Source organism: Oculina patagonica, chromosome 2 (assembly GCF_052425735.1).
Source record: "Oculina patagonica isolate OP01 chromosome 2, crgOcupat, whole genome shotgun sequence".
In the NCBI taxonomy this organism is placed as follows: domain Eukaryota; kingdom Metazoa; phylum Cnidaria; class Anthozoa; order Scleractinia; family Oculinidae; genus Oculina; species Oculina patagonica.
In genome coordinates, this window is record NC_135759.1 from 28,033,376 (window position 1) to 28,044,150 (window position 10,775).

The 10,775-nt window shown below is 38.2% G+C and overlaps 1 pseudogene across 1 annotated transcript; it reads right to left on the reverse strand.

Moving 5' to 3' along the window:
• Positions 1-1,282: 1,282 nt before the first annotated feature.
• On the reverse strand, positions 1,283-9,158 carry LOC144638473 (heat shock cognate 71 kDa protein-like; annotated as a pseudogene). The gene is made up of 6 exons (XR_013567954.1): positions 8,990-9,158; positions 7,957-8,031; positions 5,260-5,389; positions 3,053-3,476; positions 2,072-2,493; positions 1,283-1,543 (listed from the first exon to the last, which is right to left on the reverse strand). The product of XR_013567954.1 is annotated as a heat shock cognate 71 kDa protein-like (transcript).
• Positions 9,159-10,775: the final 1,617 nt, after the last annotated feature.

Genomic DNA, 10,775 nt, shown 5'->3' on the forward strand with positions numbered 1-10,775 from the left:
TGACACCGTCGAGTTCGTCAGTTATTTGACCTAATATTTAGCCCTAATATCCAGTGTACGTTTTTTAGAAAGACGCGTAGCCTTCAAAATGACGTAGACTGGCATGCTACGTAATTTTCATGGTCCATACTCTCAACGACCATAGCTGTCGACAAATGAGCGCGCGAGAATTCTGCCATTTATTGTAAAAATGTGAAACACACTGCGACGAGAGTAAGGCAAAAAGTACCAGAATAACAAACTTGTGCAAACATATTTTTCACTTTAAAAAACTGCTCAGTGGTGAAATTAAGCTCTTGTACAGTACTGCATAACATATGCGGGACAAATTATTTATAAAGTAAAACCCCGGTAACTCAAATTCTGAAGGGAAACGAAACACAGTTCGAGTTAGCGGCTTCGAGTTTTCGAAGTCGATTTTACTGATTTTTTTCGAGGTCAATTTTACTGATTTTTTCAGTATTCCAGTATACAGTACAGTGCAAATTAAACTTATCTTGTCAGAAACTCTAATAACATGATCAAAAATTGTAATGATAAGAGTGAAAAATTGCTGTCAAATACGTGATCTGTTCGTTGCTCTAATCAATGGGCATCCGTGGCGAGTTGCAAGAACCGGAATTCGAGTTATCGGGGTAAATTTGACCCAAATTTTGATCAAGGGAAACGACATTTAGTTCGAGTTAGCGGGGTTTTCGAGTTTTCCGAGTTCAAGTTAACCGAGTAAAAATGACTGAAAAGTGGGGTCAAATCCAAGGGAAGTGGAAGTTAGTTCGAGTTAGCGGGTTTGTTCGAGTTATCCGAGTTGTGAACTCTTTGGCAACAAAAACATCAACACTCACGTTTGTTTATTTATTTGTCTTCAAAATGTACCGAACTTAGCTTGCAGGTGAGAAATATACATGAAACATAATCTTATTGACCAGCTGAAGTTGTTATGTACCTTTTACATGATTCTTATCATTGAAACGCACTTAAGTTTTTTGGGTTACATTACTGTTTTAAAATAAAAACGTGCTATATATCGCGATGGTTGATATATAAACCAAGACAATAGTTCACCTCAGTGTCGCTGTGCGCTGACCAGAGGGAAGCATCTACCTCGCCGCGTCTTTTTTAAAAATATAGTATCTAATACATCTCTCTGACGATTGTGTTGTGATACAGTATCTATTGAAATCTGAAAAGTAGTATATGCTGAAAAGTTTTGCATTGAAACTCGACTACAGACGAACTTATAACTCAACGCATTTTCACTGACACAGGCTTAGTCCTTTCCAACCTAAAGTTTATATTGTGCGATTTCCTTAGCCAATCGATCAACATCCTCCATGGACAACCCTCCCTTGTCTGTTATGACCTGCAGGCTATTCATCGCAGAACTCGCCTTATCGATTGCTGACACGCTGAGAATGCCATCTTTATCCACGTCAACAGTTGCCTCGATCTGAGGCACACCACGCGGAGCCGGTGCGATGCCCTCGAGATTGAAGCAGCCAAGGAGAAGGTTATCTTTAGCAAAACTTCTTTCGCCCTGGTAGACCTTTACTCCAAAATAAAGTAATTAACATTTGATGACTGCTCCCAAGGAAAACAGTTAATTTTGTTTGTCACCTCGGGAAACATTGAGATTCGAGGGAAATAAAATTAACTGGTTTCCCGAGGGATCAGACATAAGTGATTTGTTATGTAGCACAACGAATACATTACAAGATTCACTTGCAACAGGGATCGTCGGTCAGCATTCGCGTGTAACAATGTTCGTTAAATTTCGGCTTTTAAGACTTTCCTCCAAAAAGGTAGAAACTAATTTAAGATGCTCGTTTTTTAAATGGGCGCGCGGAAGAAAATTTAGTGGTGAACAATAAAAAATCTCGGAACTATCGGTCTGATAGTTGCCCCTTGGAAATTTGATGTTCTTAAAACTAGCATATTAGTCCGAGAAGCGAAGCTTAACTGTAGAATCCCGGTACCCCGTATGGGCGAATTGTGCAACTTACCGGGATTTTAAAATATTTCAATCGCAAGTCCTGCAAGTAACATTTGTGTTTGTTAATAAAACAAAACTTACCTGGATTTTAATACCGGGCTGGTTGTCAGCGTAAGTGGTAAAAATTTGAGTTTCTTTTTTTTGGTATAGTAGAATTGCGCTTGATTAATGACGTCATCACTCCTCCGTCCGTTCAAATTCCTATCGACAGTGGAGCGACGTCCAACAGAAGGAGGTCTTGGATGGTAGCGCTTCCTTCCTTGCTTACTATGGCAGCATTAACAGCAGCTCAACCCACCACAGCTTCTTCTGGATTGAGTCTTTTGTTCAGTTGCTTGCCATTAAAAAAGTCAATCAGCAGCTTTTGGATCTTTGGGATGTGAGTAGACCAACCAATCAACAGTATCTCATTTATCTGTTGCTTTGAGAATTTCGAATCCCTCAGCGCTTTCTCAACTGGCTCTAAAGTGCTTCTAAATAAGTCACCATTTAACTCTTCAAACCTGTTAAATAATAATAATAAAAAAACGTTCGATGTGTTGGAGATAGAGTCGGTGACGCTTTACAGAGGTCTTCAAAGCCCGCTACTAATACCCTGCTCTAATGATTTTAAACGCCTCTTGTGAAAAGAGTTGCCTATTAAGTATTTACCTTTAAATATCATATGCTTGTCTATCAAAAGTTTGGATCTTCATTTAAAACCAGTCTTACGTAAAAGTATTTTTATTAGAGCTCTAAGAGTTCAAAGAGACGATCAAGAACGAAACTCAGTCCATTCTCCCTGATAACCCTGGTCATTTAAATAATTGCTTCATCCTATAATTATTATTTGAAGATAATTTTAAAATCCAAGTTTAAAAACGTTTTTAGGCTCTATTGTATAAATATAACAGTAAAAATCAAGTAGTTCATTATTCACTGAGTATGAGTTCCTTGAATGAAACATCTGAATTAGAAAGCAAGGCTGCCAATGCCTCCAAAACATCCCTTTCGCAGTCTTCACTTTTTGTATCTGAAAATATCAAAAAATATTTTCTGTGTTCCAAAAACAATCAAACAAACCTTGCGCGTGTGATAGATGTCTCCAAGTCAAAACTTTCCAAGAGAGCTTTAGCAGAAACGTCAGATTGACCATTCGAAGAGAGGATACGCTTGGCCTGTTCAGCTGCAATTCTTAATCGATGATATGCTGGTTCTTTGGTGGAGATTTCTTTTTGGCGTTCCTTCTTTAACATTTCCTTTCTTAAGTATTCTGCCACTCGTACGTCGAAGTCTCTTCCACCTAAATGCGTGTCTCCAGAGGTGGACTTGACTTCATAGATTCCTTCCTCTGTCTGAAGAAAGGAAACGTCAAAAGTGCCACCACCGAGATCAAAGACGAGAACGTTGCTTTCAGCCCCATCGGATTTTCTTTCGAGTCCAAAGGCGACTGCAGCAGCGGTTGGTTCATTCATGATGTTCAAAACATTGAGGCCAGCAATTATGCCTGTAGGAAAACAAGATTATGTACCTTGATTCCAGAACTAGAGATAAGATATATTTTTTCTGCGAGGCCCAACTTAATACGTCGCATTTCAGTCGCTTCGAATGTAGTTTAAGTCCAGAAAAGCTGAAATCGCATTAGTCAAAGCACAGTAAAACAAGTTATTTCAATGTATAGTATTAATATTTAACAATTATTGGCCGAAGGCGAAGTGAATATTCGCCGAGATTCACTGAGCCTGAGTCGAATAATTGTTTTAGTATACTTTTCAGAGGTGAATATCAAGAACTACAAAATAACGATTGAAAACACAGGAACAACAAACAGAAGTGCGCGCTTGCATACGGCGTGGTAAAGGGTTAAGCGTGCTGTCAAACCAAGTGGTTCGGCATGAGGTCGGATAGGATAGTTTCTGTAGCATTAAGCAGGTAGGAGTATTTTTACCCCCCCCCCCCCGGATGGGATGCTAGTCCATCGCAGGGTTAACCCCAGCAGTAAATTTGCCGGAGCTGATTATTACACCTGGGTGGAGAAAGGTACTATGAGAGTAAAAGTGTCTTGCCTATGAACACAACGCAGTGCCCCAGCCAGGTCTAAAACCCAAACCGCTCGATCCGGAGTCCGGCGCACTAACCATTAGGCCACCGCGCCTCCCACGCCAGTTTACTTGATTGCTGCGTATAAAATGGTCGAAACAGTAGAAGTTGCTTTCTAAAGAATTAGGAAGGCTTACTAAAGTACTTCTCGTGGTAGAAACAGCTCAGTACCAGCAGAAACCACCCCAGTTAAGCGGAAGCGATCACTTTATTGCAGTTACTGAAAGAACGCGACAGTTCCCAGTCAGCTGAATCTTATAACTTCATGTTCTTCTATCAAGTTAGTTTCCCTTCATTCGATTTACCACTCGTAATGGGAACCCTGCTAAATTAATTGAACGGATCGCATTTTATTGAGTCTAGTCATCGACTATTACCCAAACATTCAGAACTAACGAACTAACGCTCGATTTTCAAACATGACAATATTCATATGCCGTTCAAAGGAAGTCAAAAAACAAAACTGGGGCGACTTTCAGCATCATTTATGACACAGAATGAATAGCGTGCGTAGTATTTGATAGGATGGAATGTAAGTTTTATCAGTGCTGTTCGTAATGTTAAGGTCTGCGTCGAACCTAGTGGCCCATACAGGTCGGAGCCGGTTTCTGTAGCATGAAGCGACTAGGAGTGTTTCTATAGGATGTTAGTCGGTCGCAGGGTTACTCCCAGCATTAGTTCGCCGGTACCCATTTATGCACCTGGGTGGAGATAGGAACTATGAGAGTAAAGTGTCTTGCCTAAAAACAGAATACAGTGACCCCGGCCAGGATCGAACCCGGACCGCTCGATCCGGAGTCCAGCGTGCTAACCATTAAGCCACCGCGCCTACCAGTGCGGCTCGTGTTGTCATGTTAAAATGCTCGCCTCCTATTTAAATTAACCTCAATTGCCCCAGTTATTCAAAGGGTGGCTAACACTATCCACCGGATAAATCACCATCCAGTTGATAAGCGTTAAAAAATAACATATTACGGTATCCACCGGATAGTGACTTATCCGGTGGATAACGTTATCCATCCTTCGAACAACTGGGGCCTGAACTATGGCAGTACAAGATACGACTTTAGCTTTGCTACTACGTTATCTATTAAATATTACTAATATTACAAATATTATTATTACTAATATGACTATAGATATTACTAGTTTCAACTAAAAAAATCTATATAGAAAAATAGCAAACGTACCTGCGTGTCTCATAGCTTGGCGTTGCGAGTCATTGTAAAAAGCAGGGACGGTAATGACAGCACTAGTAACATCTGTACCGAGATACGACTCTGCCATCTCTTTCATCTTCTTTAAAATAATGGCGGTAACCTGTAAAAGTCGATTGACGGGAATTCAGCTAGTCAAAGGCATAAAATTCAACTCGTAAAGGCATAAAATATCCTTGCTTCTGCCGTCATTATTTCCATTGATTAGAACTAATGAAAACAAAGTATGTCATCGTATGGAATTTTGATCCTCTCGAATAAAATAATGCAAAATAGTGTTATTTTTAAATTTGAGACAAATATGACTAATATGAGCCCATCCTTTGCATTGACCAACGCATTGACCATTGACCAACGCTCTGACTGACTGACTGGCTGGCTGGCTGGCTGGCTGGCTGGCTGGCTGGCTGGCTGGCTGACTGACTGACTGACTGGCTGACTGACTGGCTGACTGGCTGACTGGCTGACTGGCTGACTGGCTGACTGGCTGACTGGCTGACTGGCTGACTGGCTGACTGGCTGGCTGACTGACTGACTGACTGACTGGCTGGCTGGCTGGCTGGCTGACTGACTGACTGACTGACTGACTGACTGACTGACTGACTGACTGACTGACTGACTGACTGACTGACTAACAGTAACAGTAACAGTAAATCTTTATTGTGCCTTACACTCCAAAAGGAGGTATTGGTCTAGTTACAATAAAGGTGTTATAGCAACTATGCTAACAAATTACTTAATAACAAACAATGAAATTACAATGCAAACGTTTACGGTAATTATTGGACTATTAATTATACAACTATTTATTGATATAACTTTCAATTTAAAATTTCTTTTCTTTTTTGAAACATTAGGAAGATATATTTAGCTATGATTCTAGAGGTAGCATAATTATCTAGTTTAAGAAGGTACTTTATTTTTTCATGATCAGTTAAATCTACAAAGCGAGGATCAGTTTGTGACACGATTGAATGAAGCTCTTTTCTAATATCATTATACCCTTTGCAATACATCAAAAAATGCTGTTCGTCCTCTATGTGGTTATCCTTACATACCAAGCACTTTCTTTCTTCAACTGGTATGGATGCTCCTGCATTTTCATATTTTCCAGTCTGTATGCGTAGGGAATGTACCCCTAATCTTAGTTTAGTTATTTTTATTCGATGCGCTGGATTTTTAACTGTAGTGAGATACTCTTCTAATTGGTAATCTTTTTTAACTTCTTTGTGAGTGAATTTTTCTCTAGAGCTAACTGACACGCAATTTCGGACCTTTGACCAATTTTGGAAATAATTTTTTCTTAACCTATGTTTAATTTTAGAGCAAGAATTCGTTGAAAGTTGTGGGGCTGATGTGTCATTATCGGAGAGAATTCCTAATGCTTCATCATCATTTAATAAACTAACAGATTTAGTATGTTTTTTGGCGTAAAGAAATGCATCATTTAATATGGGATTGGTTATCTTATGTTCTAATCTTTGAAAATAGCATAAGATAGATGCTTTAATGTCTATTGCTAAAGGGTATCGACCTAGTTCTGCTCTACATGCTACGTTTTCTGCATACCATGGTACATTTAATGCTTGTTTGCAAAACCGGATGTGAACTTGTTCAATTGTACTTTTATCGAAATGTGTTTTGTATGATAAAAGTTCGGGTCCCCATATTTCACAACCATACAAAAGTATGGGTTTAACTAAAGCATCAAAAAGTTTATTTCGTATCACAATTGTTGATGAATCAATGTTGGATAGAAATCGTTTAATGATGGAAATAACTTTGGTAGCCTTTTTGCTAATTATTTCTCTTGCATAGGTGTAACGACCAGAAGATGTCATTTCTATGCCTAGATATGTTTGTTTGTCGACAATATTTAAAGTTTCATTGTCGTATTTAAAATCTTTTTTGTGTTTGTTCTGACCGTTACCACTAAATACAATGATGTTTGATTTTTTGGTGTTTACTTTTAGCTTCCATTCTTGAGCGTGCTTATGAATAACGTCAAGTGATTGTTGCAATCCTTCTGGAGAATCGCTTAATACTAATAGATCATCTGCGTACATTAGGCAATTAAGTAATTGATTGTTTAATACTACCCCTTTGCATTTGTTGACTCTAAAGTAATCTGGTAAATCATTCATAAACAAAGAAAACAGAACTGGACTTAATCCATCACCTTGCCTTATGCCTTTATTGCATGAAAACAGATCCGTTGTTGTGTTTTTATTTATGCGAACACAACTCTTAATCGAGGAATACATGGACTTAATGACATTTAGGAATTTGCCTCGATACCGTAACGTTGCAACTTATAAATCAACCCAGACTGCCATACGCTATCAAAAGCTTTCTCATAATCAATAAAACCAACATAAAGCTTCTTATGTTGTTTAGTGTACTTATGAATGAGTTGTTGCAAAATAAAAAGACTATCTGTTGTTCTCGCATTTGGTCTAAATCCAAATTGTTCTGGGTTGAGAATGTTGTGAGTTTCGATGAATTTATTTAATCTTGATTGTAAAATTGATGTGAATAATTTTCCTAAACAACTTGTTAGAGTAATTCCCCTGTAGTTGTACTGACTGACTGACTGGCTGGCTGACTGACTGACTGACTGACTGACTGACGGACTGACTGACTGAGTGACTGACAAAGCATCAAGTTTACCTCTTCAGGAAAGAACCATTTCATTTCTCCTTTAAATTGCACTTGAAATTTTGGTCTTCCCGAGTCATCTATAACCTTTATAACGTAAAATAGAGTTAACGAAACATATGTAACACAGAAAGGAAACATTTAACAATTGGTTCATGCTTTAGCGTGCTCCATCGAGTTATGGAGCACGCGGAAAGTTTGGAGAGCACGAAAGAAGCTTCTTGAGTGCTCTCCAAACTTCCCAAGTGCTCCATAACTGGATGAAGCACAGCTAAAAGCATGAACCAATTGTTTTATAACATTGCCGGTGAAATTGTGCTTAAAACCGGCTGCGGGAAAAAAAAACTGTGTTTATTGTGTACAGTGTGAGAACATATTAAAACTTAGCGGTCGAGCAATAAATTACACATGTACAAGTTTACACGATTGGAGCAGTTTATGTCAAGTGGCTGATAAATTGACTAAGTTTATACGGTGGCAGAGCGAAGGAAAGAAATGACGAAAACAGCAAATGCTGCTGTTGATTCTGAGGTTAGTTTTTTGCTGAATTAAAATTAAAATATTTACTCCCGAGTGGAAGAAAATTAAAACAAAGCAACCTCGAACAGCCGAACAGATTCCAAGGGTTAAAAGAGTAAAAAAAATCGGTTCCATGCTTAGTTTTAAGTATTTTTGTGGTCCGATTTTATTTATAATTGATGTAAATAAACATTTATGTTTGAAAACGGTAGTTGAATGAAGCGCCCGATGAAGTAATTTTTTCCCGAGCGGCAAAATCACAACAGAGCCGTAATCGCTTTGGTGTAATGCTTAAAACGCGAAGACTTTCGTCAGGCAGCTAGTTTTTAGCGCCATCGAGCTGTTGTCATTCATGGTTTGCCCATTCTTCCACGTAAGGGCCGTGAAAAAATGGTTTTTGTCCTTCGAGACTCGCACGTTAGTTGTTGTTGTTTGAATGAAGAAAAGCACACAAACAATTACTTTGACGGCAAAATCGAATTTATTTTCTCTTTTGCTTTCCGTCTCGTAATAAGAAACAGCTTACCTTGTAGTTCGTATCCTTGGAAAAATCTTGAAAGGATTTACTTTTCATATTCCGAAGATAATATGTCATCGCTTTCGCAAAACACAGCGTATGAGCTTTACTCAGTGAGATTTTCACTAGTCGATTACGTCATCAGCGTGCTCCATCGGGATTTTGAGCACGCTTACGTATACTGAATTTGATTGCGCGGCTCTGCTAGCTATGTTACAATGAGTCATATAAAACTTGTTCATGGCGTATAAAATCACCTTTAAATAAAATGAAGTTTAACATCTAAATAATAGTATTTTTTTTAAAAAAAGCGTAAAGGTAAAGCAACACCAAAGGGGCATTTATAAAGCAAAAAGGAGCAAGGGTGGTTATACGTGAGGAAGATATATACGCCACACCCTTTTTGTAATTAGACTTTAAGAAGAAATGATGTACTACAATTGCTGCATTCAGTAAGTCTCCGTTGTTGTGTATGAGTAACAGCAGGGGCTATTTGGAGGAGGGTGAGTGAGGGCGAAGACGCGCAAAAAGAGAAAATCTTATGTTATTCTGGCGTCTCAGGCAAGTTAGTTCAAATATTGTAAATCTGAAGGAATACTTCTTATATAATTATAATGATGCTTTCAATCAGTCTCTCGTCATGTTTAAAGGCGAAGTTCTAACTTTCTAACCAGGATCTATAACCCCCCTTTTTTTCTTAAATCAAAAGCACCATGCACAGAATCACCACGTTTCAACATCAATCCAGTTGAAGATTTTAAATAAACAATTCTCATGCACTTATCACCTGAAACGGCCAGTACTTCATGTCTTCCACCACAGTAGGTGCATCGAAACTGTGACCAAGAAGGCGCTTGATGTCTAACATAAAATGACACGTGTTAATAACAAGTTCAAAGGTAAAGATCGGTAAAGCAATAATGCATACATGCATACATACTTTATTCGTCCCAAAAGAGGTTTTCAGATTAAACAGATAAATAAGTAACTTAAAAATTAATCAAATACTAATATGTAATTAAAATGAATAAAACAAAATAACAAAGGTAAAACAATTAAGTCTCAAAATAGGTTGAGAATAGGCTCCTCTTTAGGCAACGTTTGAAGTACTTTAGTGTTGGTTTCAAATTAAGAGTAGAGTCCAATGAGCTCAAGAGTTTAACTGTCATGAAATAGAAAGTTCTTTGTCCTGTGGCGGTTTTATACAAAGGAAAAAAAATTGTTGGCTCGACGCGTGGCTGGAATATGGTATTTTATAAATGTGTGAAGAGTTTAACTATCATGAAATAGAAAGTTCTTTGTCTTGTGGCGGTTTTATACAAAGGAAAAAAAAAATAGTTGGCTCGACGCGTGGCTGGAATATGGTATTTATATAAATGTGTGAAATAGAGAGCTGAGGTCCTGTTTGGCATTTTAGGTATAAGGGATAATATAACTCACAAAATTATTTTAAGGATAAGGCATACAAGTTTAAATAATTACCGTAATGATTCGATTTAGCGCCCTCCTTCCAATAAGCGCCCCCTTCCGAATAAGCGCCCCCCTTCGAATGTGTTTTTGTAAATAAGCGCCCCTATTCCAATAAGCGCCCCCATTCTTATTAGCGCCCCCATTCTTATGAGCACTCCTATCTAATAACAAGTAATAAGCGCCCCTATTGTGGATAACTGGACCTACTGAAATCACTGACGTCAACTAGATAAACTCCTGACCGTTCACCGTACAGTTCATGTATATATTTACTGTTAAAATGAAGAATTATTTTAAAAGTAACTGAACATTTAACAATTTCTAA